Source organism: Equus caballus, chromosome 19 (genome assembly GCF_041296265.1).
Source record: "Equus caballus isolate H_3958 breed thoroughbred chromosome 19, TB-T2T, whole genome shotgun sequence".
Taxonomy (NCBI): Eukaryota; Metazoa; Chordata; class Mammalia; order Perissodactyla; family Equidae; genus Equus; species Equus caballus.
Window position 1 is genome coordinate 34,710,889 of NC_091702.1, and position 16,791 is coordinate 34,727,679.

Here is a 16,791-nt window from a genome sequence, read left to right on the forward strand (position 1 = left end):
CACCTCCTAAGCACGCCAGCCCACCGCTCTGCCCTTGCGCCCGCCTACACCATATCTTCCCGCTTGCCAACTTCCCTCTGTGGTCCCCTTCACCCACACACAACTGCAGGCCTCCTTCCGGGCCGCCCCTACATGATGAGAAGTTTGCCAGTTAATATACATCAAGCTGCCACCTTCAAACAGCTCAGAGAGCCCCATCTGTTCTCAGGAACCTTCCAGCTAGAAGGACCACCCACCACCTACCACCAGCAGCACACAGGCCAGCCCAAGAGTGTCCCTCTGAGTGATGGGCAGGGGGTCCCCTCTGAGCCCACCGTGTCTTGGCCTGGGAGAGCAAGAGGAAGGAGCATCGGTCACTTGGCTGGACTAATGGCCTCACACTGCACCTAATAAGGACCTCTTTTGTACTGTTGGAGCCTTTGTGGATCAAGGTCCATCCTGAGCCACCCTCCCTTCAAGAGATCGGAGGACTGAGGCCCGCACAGCTCTGGACGCCAGCACAGGGTTCAAGGAAACTCCATCCATTGTGGATCTGGGATGCTTGTCCCTTACAAAGCATCACATAATAATTGCTACTGCACATTGTTTCTTGAGTGCTGGCTGCTTCAGACTCCTTATCCCATCTAATGTTCTCAACAACCCCAAATGTAGGTGCTATTATCATAATCATGTCTTGAGATAAGGAAATTGAAACTTAGACGAGTCAAGGAATTTCCCCCAAAAACATAGCTGAGTGGTAAGACAGTGTGAAGCACTGGTTCAGAGTTCAAACTGCTTGGATGTGAATTCTTGGTCGCCACTCACAAAGCGTGTGACTTTGGGTGAATTATTAATCTCTCTGAACACTAACTTTCCCTTCTATTAAATGGTGTAATAATCTCTATTTATCAGGATGGATGTGTAAGGATTAGATGGCATCATCCATGAAAAATGCTTAACACAGTGTCTGGGCTTGATAAATACAAGCTATTATTTTTAGCTGGATCGGAACCCAGATTCCTCTTCCAGGGGCTCAAAAATGACTTTCTGTAAGTGTTGACATTACCTGGGTTTTCCCCTTCTCATGAGTCTCTGGAGTGCTGGGCTCCACCTGCCAGCACTGGCTTCACAAGCCCATGCTGAAGAAAATAACGGAGCACACATCCCGAATGCACCTCATTTTAAAGCCCCACAGCCTTCTCCTTCCAGATGCATATCTCCTCTTACTTATCAGAAACTTGGTGGCCCCATGCCAATGGGGTAAGGTGGGATAGGGGGAAGGGAGTGGAAGATGGAGAAGAAATGAAATGAGACCACCCACCCACCCAGAGACACCCCAAAGGAGAGTGAGATAGTTTCAGAACCTCTTGAAATGGGTGGCCTTACATCCCACCTCCTTCTGCCCTATGGTACCCAATCCTTGCTCCAGGCAAATAGAGGTGGGAAGAAATCTTGCAAAGCAAATACAAAATTGTTTAGTACATAAATAAAGAGTGAACACCCAGGTGACCCCTCTGCCTTTGAGATTGGGATAATCTAGAGGATGGGTAAGCGTTTTTCCTGCTCCATCATTTAGGTAAGAATAGATAGCAGCAGCTGCTGCTGGGAGCTTTCCTAACTTGGTGAACATGTGGATTTGCTCTGCCCAATTATGGAAAATCATCCAGTAAGGGATGAGGTATGTGTGTGTGTGAGAGAGATTTTAGTGATTTCAGAATCCAGGCCACAAGTAAACAAATTGAGGTATGGGTGACATCCCCATGGAAGGGACCTCAGAGAGGTACCGTCCCATCATATCCTTCTTCAGACCACTGGCTTAGTGAATGCTGAGAAAAGGTAAGTTCATTCATTGTCACTAAGCATTGTTGTGCACACAGTTTGTGGCCAGTTGGGAATTGGGACTGTGACTGTGGCGAGCTCACTCCCATGTGGTCAGATCTGGGGACCGCTGAAGAAACTCGTCTCATTAGCCTTTGACTCCAAAGCCTATGGGGCCTGGGCTTCTGGGGAAACAAGGCTGTGTGGGTGTAAATGGACTTTCCTTTTTTTTCTATCGTACTTCACTCTGAGCAAGACTCACCAGCTTGTGACAAGGAGATGCTCTGAAGAGGGTTGCATGCCTTCTGCTCCTTCTCGGCCCTCTGGTGTAAGGTCATCCTCCTTTAGCTCTCTAGGACGTGTCTTCTGCCAGGTGGCCCCTCCAGGGGAAATCCTCCTGCCTCTTGGAGGTCAGGCACTTTTCCTTTGCTGCTTCTTTGGAAATAACTGGTCCTCCTTTTGCCGTGACAGGCTGCACTCTGTGGACAGTCCACCTCATTTTGTTTCCTGGGCAGGCTTACATGGCCTCGCCTCCAGGAGGCTCCAGTCCTCGTGTAGGAATCCTCGGCATGAAACTCTGGACTTTTCCATGTGGCCTCTGTCTACCTCTCCATTCCATTCTCCCATTCAGTATTCCCTTCACCCCATTCCCCTTCCCCATGCCATGCTCTTGCATGTGGACTGAAGAGCAGAGACAGATGATCTCGGGGGGAGGAGTTGTTGGAGACAGAGAGACAGACAGTCAAACAGAGACAAGTAAATACAAGAGATAGAGACAGAATCTGCTGCCTGGGTTGCCTTTGGTCCTCCAGGTCTTGATTCTAGGATTTCCCGAATGCAGCTGTAATTGTATGATACTTCTTTTTACTTGAGTTAGCTAAATGTGCTTTCTATTTATCGTCCCCCAAACAGTCTTAATACATATCTCAAGCCAGCCCACCTCCCTGCTCCAGGATTCTGTCTGTGGGCGCCCGTGTCTCTGAAGTTGGCCCCGGGCAGAATGAGCTCCCTGCCTCTCTTCCCATGGCATTCTGTACATAGTTCCGCTGTCTACAATCCGTGTGTGGTAATGATCTAAGCAGCCATTTGCCCATTTCCTTTCCCCACACCTTTGAGACAGAGCCTGAGTTTCTTTCCAGACCAGGGACCAGGTATCATTCATTCAGCAAGGTATCCAGGAAGCCCAGAACAGCGCCTGGGCCTATGGTAAGTGCTTATGAACGTCGGGTGAATGAATGAACCAATGAAAGAATAAATTGTCAGTGCAGTGAAGTACAAACAGGTTACATAAAACTTCCTAAAATAGCTCTGGAAATTTTTGTTCTGACTTAAGTTTTAAGCAGGCCATTTGGCCCAAGAGACATGAGATGGCAGGGACGCCGCCCTGAAGAGCGATGGCAGAGGCCCATTAAACAGGGCTTAGTAACTGTTGCTATGTGTTGAGAGGACGTTGCCAGCCCCCTTCTCCTAGTAAAGGACATCATCTCCCTGGACAAAGGGTACACATGACCCTGTCCTGGCCAATAGGAATCCTTGCCTGACCTGTAGCACCCGTGTTTCCCCCGAAACTGCAAAGGGTCTGCTTGCTGGAGACAGGGGAGGTCGACATGCCCACTGAACCAAACGGGCAGAGAAGAGAGACAGACTGGAAGTTGGGGGCCACCTTGGACCCTCAAGCTGGTATTTTTATCCTTCTTCTACTCTGGGAGCTGCACCTGTGTCCTTACTGGCTTTGAGAACCAATGGATTCTCTTTCTTGTTTAAGCCATTTTGAGTTGGGTTTCTGACACTAAGAACATGAAGAACTCTGATTAATTCAACATACACCTCCTGCAGGAATCAGACCTGCTTACCAAGCCTGTCCCAAACAAGACAGCTTCATAACGCTAGCCCTTCCTTCCCACCTCCGTCTGGTTGGAGTCACTTGTGGACTTTACCTTCCTTCTGGCCGAGGCTGATATCCAGGGCGCAGGTGACCCAAACAAAAGAGCCTGTGGACTAGGTGTAAACGTGGCCTTTCTTAACCTCCTAGACACAGTATTAACTGCACACAGGAATAACAGGAAAGCAGGACACCTTGGGCCCAAGAACAGGTTGGAAAAACTGTGAAATCTGATCAAATGTCCCTTACTGATACCATAGTCCCCTACAACGGAGGAGAAAAGCTCTCTGGAGGACTGGCGATACCTGCCCCCTCCCTCTCCAAGGAGTGAAATCAATAGTGTCCCTTTCCACAGCGTCCCTGTTATAAATATGGCAGCTCTGAGTGTTTCCTGACATAAGCAAATAAGGCTCCCACAAAGAGCACAGCCTGCTTTGAATACGGAAGCAACAGGCTTTCATTTTGACAGTCAACCCTTGACATCTTGTCAACCTCATGGGAAGTCATTTCTGCCTGTTCTCCACTAAGCTGACACCTTTGGAAATGGTAGGCAGTCTTAGAAAAGGAAAGGCCCCTTGTGTTTGTTTTGGGTCAATTCCTGTTACAACGAACATTCTTCTATTTCTAGCAATATTCTCAAATGACCGATTTCAGTGCTCCCTTCAAAAGGTGGAGAGTAAAAGAAAAATAGAGAATTAGTATTCTCTGTCTTTGACAGAGAATTTAGTATTTAGTATTTTGACACAGAATTAAAATTTTACGTAAAGTATCTCATTTAAATCCCCTAACAACTTTATGTGGAGATGGGATCATCTCATTTTACAGAAATCAGGGCTTAGATAAGCAGATGGGAAGAGAGAATTCCCACCAGGCCTGTCTCTAAAACACATACTCTTTCCACTCCGCTCTACCGCCTCCCGACATTGGTGTGCTATCTGCAGTTTACAAGGCAACTCACATGAACAATCTCATTTAATCCTTACAACCCTGAAATCTAGGAATTATTGTTAATTCCCATTTGCTATGGACTGAACGTTTGTGTCCCCTGAAAATTCATATGTTGAAGCCTAGTCCTCAGTGCCATGTGTGGGGATACAAGAAGATGGCCATCTGCAAACCAGGAAGTGGGCTCTCACCAGAAACAGGATCTACTGGCACCTCGATCTCGGACTTCTCAGCCTTCAGAACGGTGAGAAATAAATGTTTGCTGTTTAAGCCACCCAATCTACGGTATTTCATTACAGCAGCCTGAACTGACTAAGACATCATTTTACAAAGGGGAAAACTGAAGCTCAGAGATGGGCACATAAAGGCAGCATGGTGTGAGAGAAGAGCACTGATCTGGTGAGAGGAAGACCTGGATCTTACTCCTGGCTTTACCCTGATGAACTTTGGGACAAGTCATGCATCCTCTCTGGCCCACAGATTCCTCATCTGCAAGGGAGGACAATGGACTGGATGGTCTCATGTCCCCAGCAGCTCAAATAGCCTGTGATCCTAGGAAACCTCTTGGTGTTCCTTATAGTGAGATTAGAACTTTAGTTGTGAAGGAGGAGCCACTAAAAACTTATGCACACAAGCTGGTTCTGGTGGGATATTTACATTTGTTCCTATGCTGAAGTACACACTTCGAACTTTCTACAGTTACAATGTCTTAATCATAACAACACTGCTTCTAGAGTGCAATGACATTCCCATCAGAAATGGAAATGCCAAATTGCTAATAGCATCCCAGGGGCTTTACACCTCATGCTATCATCGCCTTAGATGATTTTTTATCATATTTAAGTTTATTAAAATATCAACTTTTTTTGTTTAGAAACAGGGAAGTCTATGCCAGTCTTTATACAAAAGCAGAAAAACCTCCATCCACTAGAAACAAGCCAGCCCACAAGAGTACAACTCCATGGAGCTGGTCAAAATGTCTGAAGAACCCAACTCTGCATGGCTCCCATTGCGGGGGTCCCTTTGCTAGTGGGTGTTGCCACCAGTGGTGGCAGGTCAGTGTTGAGTTAAAGCAGCAGCTGGAACCGGAGTAGGTGAAGGCTCATGGTCCCCGTCTACGACACAAAACTGGAGAGGGAAGCCACGGTGTCTTGCATGGTAAGGTAGTGGGTGGAATGGAAAGAAAATGGGCAGGTCGGGTTTGAATCTGGGCTCTGTCACTTGTGGCTCTGTGATGGTGGGCCTGTTACTTCATCTCTCTGAGCTTTAGTTTCTTCACCTGTAACTTCTCTGCATTTCTAGCTCAGGATTGCGCAAGAATTGAATGGGCTTAAGGGTGTGTAGAAAATGATGACAGTTAGGTAGATAGTTTTACTATTCCTGTAAATACAGTAATACTACTGTACCATTACACTGTTACACTAGGTTGTCTATCTAAATAAAAAATGTTCTCATTCTTGGCGACACAGCACCATTGACATGCCACCTCCTGCAGATGCTGTGTCCCAAGATTTTTCACAGAATGTCTCTCATTGCTTTGGTAAAGTTGTCTTGGTTCAAGATCTGGCCTTCATCCTTGTGAGCCCAGAAACCAGCTTCTGTCAGCACAGTGAAGATGGGCCCATCCAAGTCGGTAATTTACGATGAGTAATAACTACCAGAGGAACCAGGACTCTGAAGACCTCATGACCAACAGGAGTCACATTGCTTGGGAGCCAAGTCAGAATCAGAAGTTTGTCTGGAAAACATGGACTCAGAACAGGGGGAATTAGAGGACTCAAGTGTTGACAGCTGTAGGCTGGTGAATCCAGCCACTGTAGGCGTGCCTCCTACTTGCTCCTGCCCTTGGGACCATGAAATCTTAAGGTACTAGGCCAGGCTTCCTCTTCTGAGGGCAGCGTTGGGACATACTCACCTACTCATTTGTCAGTTGAACATTTGTCAATTGAACATTGACTTTTCTTGGATTCCATGGCTGACCAAGTCCCTCCTGTTTATTAACTCATTCCTGCACATAAGGAACTTTTTGCTTTCATCAGTGTACTGTAAGACTTGGAGGATGGGGAGCCTTTCAAAGTACCTGACATGTAGTAGGTGCATGATAAACGTCTGTGTAACAATGAACAACTACCCTGGTGACATGTGGACAAGACAGTCCGTGACCTGAAGAAGTTCACAGTCTAAAGAGGAAGAGAAACATGGATAGTTAACTATGATTCTTGATACCAAGGACTGTGATAGAGGCGAGGGTGGAATGTCCAGGAGCGTGGAGGGGAGGTGTGTAGGCATATAAGAAAGGGAGATTTTGTCAGAGAAGATCCCCCTGAAGGGACATCTCAGCTGGTATACAGGATGAGAAGACTCACAGCAAAAAGCTAGGCAGGGTTATTCCCCCTAGCAGGAAACAGCACGACACCTTTGAAGAATCATCAGTGATTGACGATTGACTAGGAGTGCAGTAGATTGGAGGTGTGGTGAGGGAGCTGGGGGAGTAGAAAGCGATGAGGCTTCATGTCAATTAGAAAGAAGACGTCCCTTTGAAGGCCTGGGGCTTCCTCAGACCCCTCGCTCCAGCTGCACTTGAGCACCTCCCCTTCGCTGGATGGCTCCGTGCTCACACTGCACAACTGTCCACTGAGGCCCTTGGCACAGTGTACTGTATCATGAGGGATGTGTGTCACGGTCTGGAAAGTTTGGATTTTGTTCAAAAAACACTCAGAACCTGAAAGATTAATTAGAAGGGTTTAAATTAAGGAAGTGACACAATCACCACTGTGTTTGAGAAAGAATCCTCTGGAAGCAATGACGCTGATGGATTGGCAGGGAGTGAGGGGAGGTTGGGAGGCCTGGGGGAGGACACACTGAGGACATGAGCTGAGGCTCAAGGCAGGGAGGGGGAGCAGAGAGGAAGGCTTGGAGAAATGCTTGGAGGGGAGACTGGACAGAATTTTGTAACCAAGTGAATATGGGAGAAGAGAGGATGAGGACAGGATGATGGCTGGGTTCTGAAGGTCAGGTGACAGTGTGGCTCTGGAGACATAGATTTGGGAGTCATATGTATGGAGAAGGAGAAGTTGAATCCATCAGAGAGTCAAGTGGGAAGAGGACCAAGAACAAAATGTGAGGGAACCCTGATATTTTAGAGACAGGAAGCAATGTGCCGGGAGTGGGGAGGAGGCTGAGCGAATGCTGGCCCTCTAGTCTCTTTTCCATGAAGCAGGAGGTAGAGGTATCTGTAGAGACCAGGCCTGTGGTGGGGGGGCTTCAGGAGAGTGAGGAGAAGACAGCTGCTGTGGGGAGCGGGTGAGGGAGTTGACTGGGGACACCGAGAAGGACTGCCAAGCACGGATTGTTTTCTCCGGGCCTGACAGCTGCTGTCATTCGGGGGACCAGATGGAATAATGAGGTAAGAGTCTCCCAACACAGAAGCTATACTCAGAGCAGAGCAGGTACTTTTAGACACAGAATTTATTCCTCTGAACCACTAGAGGGCCCCTGGTGCCGAGGCAGTCGTTTGCTTATGAGAGTGTGGGAAGAAGCTCCCAGATGCCCTCCCCAGTTACAAGCAGGAGCAGGCCCTTGCTAACATTTGTGGGCCTGGAGCAAGAGTACAAATGGAGGCCCATATACCAGATGTCTGAACATTTAGGAACTCTAAATTAAGCTATTTTTAGAGCTAGCCTGCATTCCCAGCCAGGGCCTCCCAACCTGTTCCCAAGCATCATCCTTGCAACCCAGAGGCGAAAGGAGGTGAGCTCTGCCCTGGGGCAGCCCTGCCACCTGTGAGTCCGAGGGGCAGCTCAGATCTGCTGGTGCAGGATGGGGCACAAGCTGGACCTGGGCCCAGGACTGCCAGCTGTGACTAGACCCTCTGAACCCAGGACAGGGAACTGACACAGTCAAGGTCCCCAGGAAGCTGAGGTGGGTAAGTTCCCCTCCCTGTGTGTCATTTTGCCAACTCAGGATTTCCAGGCAGTTCTAAGCACCTCCCAAAACTATGTCACCCAAGTAGAGAGAAGGGAAAGAGCATAATTATCTTGTGGAAACTTCTCTGGCTAGATACCCACTTTGGGTGACTTGAAGCAACTATAAACAAAGCAGGACTTCTGGAAACAATCCAATCTCCTTCTACTGGTAAGTGGGAAAACACAATATGCTACATCCATACAGCAGAATACTACTCAACAACAAAGAAGAAACTACTAATATATGCAACACCACATAAAACGCACTGAAAAGTGTTATGTTAAGTGAAAGAAGCCAGGCACAGACGGCTACACGCTGCATGATTCCACCTACATGGCACTCTGGAAAAGGCGAGCTAGGCGGGGAGAAGACAGATCAGTTGCCAGAGCAGAAGGGGGGAGGGCGTTAACTGCAGAGGACATAAGGGAATTTGATTGGGTGATGATAATGCTCTGTATCTTGATTGTGGTTGGTAGTTACAGAACTGTATACGTTTGTTAAAACTCATCAAACTAAACAGTTTAAAAAGGGTGAATTTTATAATTTGCAAATTATACTGTAATAAAGCTAACCCCTAAATAAGTAAATCAATCAACCGGCCCCTCTTTCTCTGGTTTCCCAGGGCAGATGCTGCGATTTTCTCCCTCTTCCCTGGTCTAGGGGTCCATTTCAGCCCAAGTGACCCTCTCCTGTGATTACCCTTTACTGCTGGCTACCAAACCAGAGAGATAGACAGACAGACAGAGACAGAGAGAGACGGAAAGTCAGACAGAAAAGACAGAAAACGTTTTGTATTTTGTGATTTGTAGGCCTCCTCCATGCAGGCCCCAAGTCAGGGAAAGAGTCCTCTTTCCAGGGCCTGAGACAGGATGCGGATGTCCCAGACTTAGAGAATCTCTGTTGATGAGTCTGGGTGTACCTCCACTTCCACCACCCAGTGGATTCTCTCCCATTAACACACAACTCTTTGATAGTAAACCCTGCATCAACATGGAATTTTTGCTGAAATTTTAAATGTGCATTTTTTTAAGGAGTCCCATAGTCCCATTTTAAAGTGAATATTTTCCCCCTAATTTACTTGTTTTGCAAATTTGAAATTTTTCACAGATTGGATTTGCTTATAGGGGAATATGCCTGAAGGATAAGACGTCAAGCCTCCATTTTGCTTGATAGATCTGCCATATGCGTCTTTTCATTATGGCAGGGCCCAACTGGAAACCAGAAAAACAGAAGGCAGAAGGGTTGAAGACAATACAAAACATGGAATAAACAAAACGCATTTCTCTTCATCTTTCTGATGCATACTCACAGGGACTCACACGTTCCTCCCAGACCAGCACTCCAGCTCCCGCTGGTATGTTACTGACCTTCCATGAAGTCATAGGAGTCACTTACCCTGAAAGTATGCCTTATACCTGTGATAAAAACGAAAGAAATGGCTTTTTATTTATTTATTTTTATTTTTTTGAGGAAGATTAGCTCTGAGCTAACATCTGCCACCAATCCTCCTCTCTCTTTTTTGTTCCTGAGGAAGACTGGCCCTGAGCTAACATCCATGCCAATCTTCCTCTATTTTATATGTGGGATGCCTCCCACAGCATGGCTTGACAAGAGGTACGTATGTCCACACCCGGGATCCAAACCGGGGAATCCCGGGCCACCAAAGTGGAGCATGCGAACTTAACCACCGTGCCACCAGGCCAGTAGCAGAAATGGCTTTTTAAAAATTGTCATATCATGGGGAAGACTTTTGGCATGAACATCTGTTACCCCAAAGACTGCTCTTGACTATGGGGATTTAGGTAGTCTATAATCCCCCCTAAAGTCACATAGCCTTTCAGTGACTCAGTTTCTGCATATGTAAAATGAGAATAACAGTAACTATCTTCCTTGTCTCACATAACCATGGTGAGGGCTTTACAAACTCTGAAATAGCACATGCAGTGCGAGCTGCTGCTGAGCAGCATGAAAATATGACTCCCTCACAACCACAAGGACCCCTGGCCTTTAGAGGAGGCCCCAAAAGCTGGCTAGTGGTTGGGATACTTCTATTTCTACTTTATAACCAACCTGCAGGCAGGCCCCTCCCCCTCCTCCTGCTCACGGGAAAAGTGATTTGAACAGTCTAAAGATTTCTCTTTCTGTCCTGAGTACAGGGTCCTGGAGTACTAGTCTGGTCAGGTCATCGGGTTTACTGTGAACTCAGGCAAACCATCCACTGTGTACTGAGAAAATGCGGAGGTCAGCACTACAGCCAGGCCCACCATTGTCTGGCCCCACGGTTCAGTGGACAGGCTAATGTGGCCTGTTCAGGGAGGTGGGGCACGAACAATGGGAACAAATCTCTGCTTGCTGTGCTCCCAAGGGGCAAAATGCTGGCAGGATTTCCCCCAGAGCTAATCAATTCCAGAACCACTCAACCAGGGTGCTGAGCCCCTCTGGCTGCTGACTCACAAAGGGCCACACTGGTGCTGGGGAAATGGGAAACCATTTCACCAAAGTGAAAGGAAATGAGATCGTTCAGCAGAGATAAGAGTAGACCAAGCGGGCAGCACCGGGCCTGGCAGAAATGAAGTGAGGGAGATGAACTTCCTCTTTCTGTGCAAACAGCTCCTCCCCTCAGCTGCAGAGTTCTCTGGCTCCCTGCAGCCCCTCCACCGCCTCCCCTCCATGACCCCACCTCCTACCTCTGCCTGCTCACCAGACAGGATCTCATAAAGTCACTCACAAACACCTGAGTCCCTGATCCTTAAAGATCATTAAAGCGGGGAGGGGCTGGAGAGACCACTAGCTCACTGGTTCCTGACTTTTCACCACCACCAACTCCTCGCATGCCTGCTCCTGTGGGGCTTCTGTATTTTGGAGATTTTAGAATAGCTGCCTTCACTGAGTACCTACTCCTTTGGGTCATTCACTGGGCTAAGTGTTTCCTCTTATTGTCTTATCTAATGCCAACAAGACCGTTGGGAAGTAGATATAATTATCTCTATTTCACATGTGAGAAGACTCAGACTAAGAGGGGTGTGTTTGCCTGAAATACTACAACTAGAAAGTAGGAGAGTTGGAATTGAGTCTAGGTCTGTGTGGCTTCAAGCCCTCACATGCTGCCAGCATTTAAGAAGAAATTGCTCACGCTCCTAGCAATTGCACTCTTAGGTAGGCACTTGAGAAAAATGAAAATATATGTCCACATAAAAACTTGTACATGAATGGTTATAGCAATATTATTTGTAATAGTCAAAATGTGGAAACAACTCAATGTCCATCAGCTGATGAATGGATAAGCAAACTGTGGAATATCCATACAATGGAATATTTATTTGGCCATAAAATGGAATGAAGCACTGATACATGTTACAACATGGATGAACCTTGAAAACATTTTACTAAGTGAAAGAAGCCAGACACAGAAGACAACATGTGATTTCATTCACATGAAATATCCAGAAAAAAAAATATATGTAAATACTTATATACATGTAAATACATATATTTTTAGTATAATACGTAAATTATTATATAATAAGTAAACATATACATACAGAAAGTAGATTAGTGATTGCTCAGGACTGGAGGGGATGGAGAGACAGGGTGGTGATCCCTAAAGGGTACAGGGTGTCTTTCTACAGCGATGAAAATGTTTTTGAGGTGATGAAATGATGGTTGCACATATCTGTGAATACACCAAAAACCATTTAGTTGTACACTTTAAACAGGTGTGAACTTTAAATGGGCAAATTGTATGGCATGTGGATTATATCTCAATAAAACTATTTAAAAACAAATAGCTCATGTTAAAACTGACCAAGGTATCATGGTTCTGCCTTGTGAAGACTGAGAAGCAGAAGCTGCACATGCAGTGAAAAGAGCAGGAGCTTTGGAGCCAGTGACCTTGGACACCTTGTTTAGCTTCTCCAAGGCCTAATTTCTTGTCTGTACTCTGGGGTTAGTGACCCTGACTCACCACGCCGCTACGGCGTACAGGGAAGTCCCCAGCCCTCCAGTTCTAAATTTCCCCGACTTCAAAGTTTGAGGCTTGCGTGAAGAGGTAGAGGTGGGTGGTGTCTGAAGACAGAGAGGCTGCCGTTGCCTTGAAGTCACACCTACAAGGATCTTTCTCTCCTGTGTGAACCAAAAGCTGGTCAGCCAGAGGGAGGAAGGAGAGCTTGGCGATTCACTGCCCTCTGTCACCTGAGAGACCCCAAATAAGAGAGACCAGGTAGAAGGTGGAAAACAGGGGTATTTGTGTGAACTCTAGGGACAAACCTACTGCCCCTGGAACTGGTAGGAGCTAGAACCAGGAGGGAGGCATGTGGGAGAGCTAAGAGAAGGCCAGATTCCTATAAAAATGTGGCTCTTTGTCAAAGCAGTGGGATGGGTTGGATGATTCTGATGTTTTTCTTCCCAGATACGAGGCATCTGCCAAAAATGCAGAGATGCTTTTCTGAAAACAATTGGGGGATAGAAAGAGGCAGAAAAAAGCTGAACACGTGAAAAATCAAACAAAACAAAAAAATCAAACCAATTGGTAACAGAGGTACTCAAGTACTAGGAAACGGGACTAACATGTTAACCATGGTGGTAAAGTACAGTTGATCTTCATTATTCATAGATTCTGTATTTGTGAATTCTCCCACTCACTAAAATTTGTTTGTAATCCCCAAATCACTACTGACAGTGCTTTCAAGGTCATTCATGGACATGCGCAGAAAAGCAAAAAATTTGAGTCGTCCAATGCACATGTTCCCAGCTGAGGTTGAACAAATGCTCCGCCTTCTCATTTCAGCTCTCATACCATAAAATGTCTTTTTTGCGGTCTATTTAGTTCTATGTTTTTTGCATCCTTTTTCTTTTGGTTGGTGATTTCACTATATAGAACAACCCCAAATGTAGACCTGAAGGTGCTGACTAGTGTTCCTAAGCACAAGAAGCCTGCAGTGTGCCTTACAGAGAAAATACGTGTGTTAGATAAACCTCATCGAGGTAGGAGCTGGCCATGAGCTTGATGTCAATGAATCAACACTATATATTAAATAAGGTGTCTTTAGACAGAAACACACACTAAAAAGTTATGTATCAATCAGTAAACAAAAACATTGTGACCAGAGGCTCACAGGAACCTAACCGTTTATTTCCTCTGGGAGTGATAGTTCAGTACTTGTTATTCAGTGTTCACAGACTGCATAGAATAAAACTACTGCAAATAATCAGAATCGACATATGTGCTACGTATTTTTCATACTTTATCTCATTTTAATGCCTACAAAGTGTTCTCTTTGTTTTGCAGATAAGAAAATTGAGGTTATACATATTCAATTATGTGACTTAGAGCTAACATGTGGAAGTGGCAGGATTTGAATCCATTTCTATCTAATTCCCCAAAGGGGAAGGGAACTCTCTAACCCTTGAACTGGGGTGCTAGTTCTTGGGACTCGGGGGCCAGGCCCATATCAGGGCTGGTGGGAGGGCACAAGGAGAGTTGAGCTTAGTCAAGAACTAGATATATCTGAGAAAGGAGGGTAACAGAACTGAACACAATCCTCCAGATGTGGTCTGGTCAGACTATAGCTAAGACAGTGGGGAAAAGTTGATCCACAGTCAGCACAGAAGAGAGGCGCCAGGATGGTGAAGAGTCTGGGAGCCAACCACACCAAGAGAGGAACAATGGAAGGAATAGGAACTGCTCAGCCTAGAAATGAGAGCATGGAGGCAAACAGGAAGGATCTTTAAAGATCGAAAGCGCTATCCTGGGAATGAAGAACCAGGGGGAAAGCAGAATTAGGATTGCGGGTTGAAAGTTACAGGGAGCAGATTTTGACTCAATGTAAGGAATATTTCCTGATATTCAGAGCTCTCCAACAAGCCTATATTGGGGACTGGTGGTCCAAAGGCCAAATCCAGCTGCAGACACATTTTGTTGGCTCACAGTGTCTTCTTAAAAATTGTATTAGATGCCCTTCTGTGGGGCATGTCTCCAGTTTTCCTGCACCACTTCCTGTGCTTTTTGCCCCATGTCACTCATGTGTAACTTGCCTTGGCCTTCAGGTATAGGGTTGATGGATTTAGCAAATAAAAATACAGGATGTACAGTTAAATTTGAATTTCAGACAAATGACAATACATGGGACATACTTATACTGTATTTATATTTGTCCCAATACTTGGGATTTGCTGATACTGTCTTGTATTTAATCTGGCAACCCTATCCTAGAAGCTTTAAATAGGAGCTCCTGATGTTGCATTTTGAGGAAGTGGGCTCTATATTTGGGAAATATTCGAAGACTTGTCTCATAGGAATGCTTGGGATGGAACAGGGCTAAAATGGTCTAAGTAAGCCCTTGCCCTAATTTCTTGAGAGTCCCCATTCCAGAGTGACAAAGCAATAAAAGGTAAAGAAAGTTAGTAACTCTGAATAACAAGCCAGGTGCTATTCTAGATGCGCTTGACAGATGGGATGCCAGCTTCTTGCTCTAACAGCAGAATGTTCTACCAGAACTGGAATTGATTGATAGATAAGGGCATGAAGTATTTTTGACCTCTAATATCAATCGCTAGTAAAATTCCTTTTAAGTGCAAGTTGATTGATGTGTCTATAGCTGGGGATAATGGTGGCAACCTTGTTCTGGATCAGGGCACGAACCAAGAGGCATATAACATGCCCAAACAATAATTCTGTTTGATCTGTCAAAGGCCATCTTCTACTTCTCTGAGACTGCCATTAGTCATTCTGACATTTGTTTTCCTCTCCTGCTGCCAGAACTGCTTTTCTGGGTGTCTTGAACAGATTGTGACCAACTCACCAAAGACTGGAACATGGCAGCAGTTGATACGTGAGAAGAGACTGGCACTGACTCTCACTGTGACCATGGCCTCAGTTTCCTCGGTGGAAAAGGAAGGGCAGGATCTGTCAGGTCACTTTCAGAAATTGTGCCTCTAAAAATGAGCGTCAGTAGTCTGGACATCAGCTAGTCTTTCAGTGTCCTCCTTCTGGCTTTCAAAGAATTGGAATGTTTCTGTTCAACGGGACTTGAGTGAGCATTTGGAGATAAGGAAAGTTAGCTTCCTGGCAGGGCGACAAGGTCCAGAGCTCTTTGCAGCTCAGCAAATGGTCTCCCTCGTGTCTCCCTCGCTTACTTTCATTCAAGTTTCTCAAAATCTCTCACTCAAGACACAACACAAAAAAAGGCAGAGGAAGTTAACAAAATGAATAAAAATATTTGGGGGACAGTATGCACTACACACTAGAGAGTAGAGCATACACAAAGGGAACATCCTTAGCAATTCTAATTTGTCCTTTTCAGGAAAGCTCCCGGGAGGTATGGGCTTTGCCACCTCTTTTAAAGATGGTGCATTCAGGGGCTGGCCCCGTGGCTCAGTGGTTAAGTTTGCGCACTCCGCTGTGGCGGCCCAGGGTTTCACTGGTTCGGATCCTGGGCGTGGACATGGCACCGCTAGTCAGGCCACGGTGAGGCGGCATCCCATATGCCACAACTAGAAGGACCTGAAACTAAGATATACAACTATGTACCGGGGGGATTCGGGGAGATAAAGCAAAAAAAAAAAAAAAAAGGTGTATTCAGTAGGGCCCCAGGTTCACTCAGATGCTCACTAAATGTTCCTGGTGAGGCTGCGTTTCCCTCATCATTCTCCTCTTCATCAAGATGAGAAAGATAAAACCTCAGGCGTTACCCAAAGTAAGTGAGCATCAAAACTCCATTTCAATTATTGTAAAGTACGGACAAATTCTTTTTACAGATAAACTGAACTTAAGGGTTGAGAAGTAACTGACACAGGAGTCTGGATCTTCAACAAGGAGTAGGTGACTCCTGGCTCTACTATTACAGTCATAGCCCTGTTTTCCCTGGCTGTTCTTGATAGGTATTCTGTGTCCTCAATCAGACCTTCAGGGGGACCCTGTCTTTTCCACCTTTTTAATTTCTCAGGATCTCGTAATTACATTATGCACACACATTCTCAGCCAATGTGTGTTGAATGAATGAGTTGGAAATAAAGAGAAAAGAACAAGGGCTTTGGAAACATAAATAACCTGGGCAAAATCCTGCTTCCTCCATTCACCAGCTGGTGAACTTGGGCAAGTTTTTAATTTCTCTAAGCCACAGTTTCCTTATTTGCAAAATACAGATAAACCACCTCTTTACATAGTTGTTGAAAAGAGAAAATGGAATAATGAAGGCATTCAA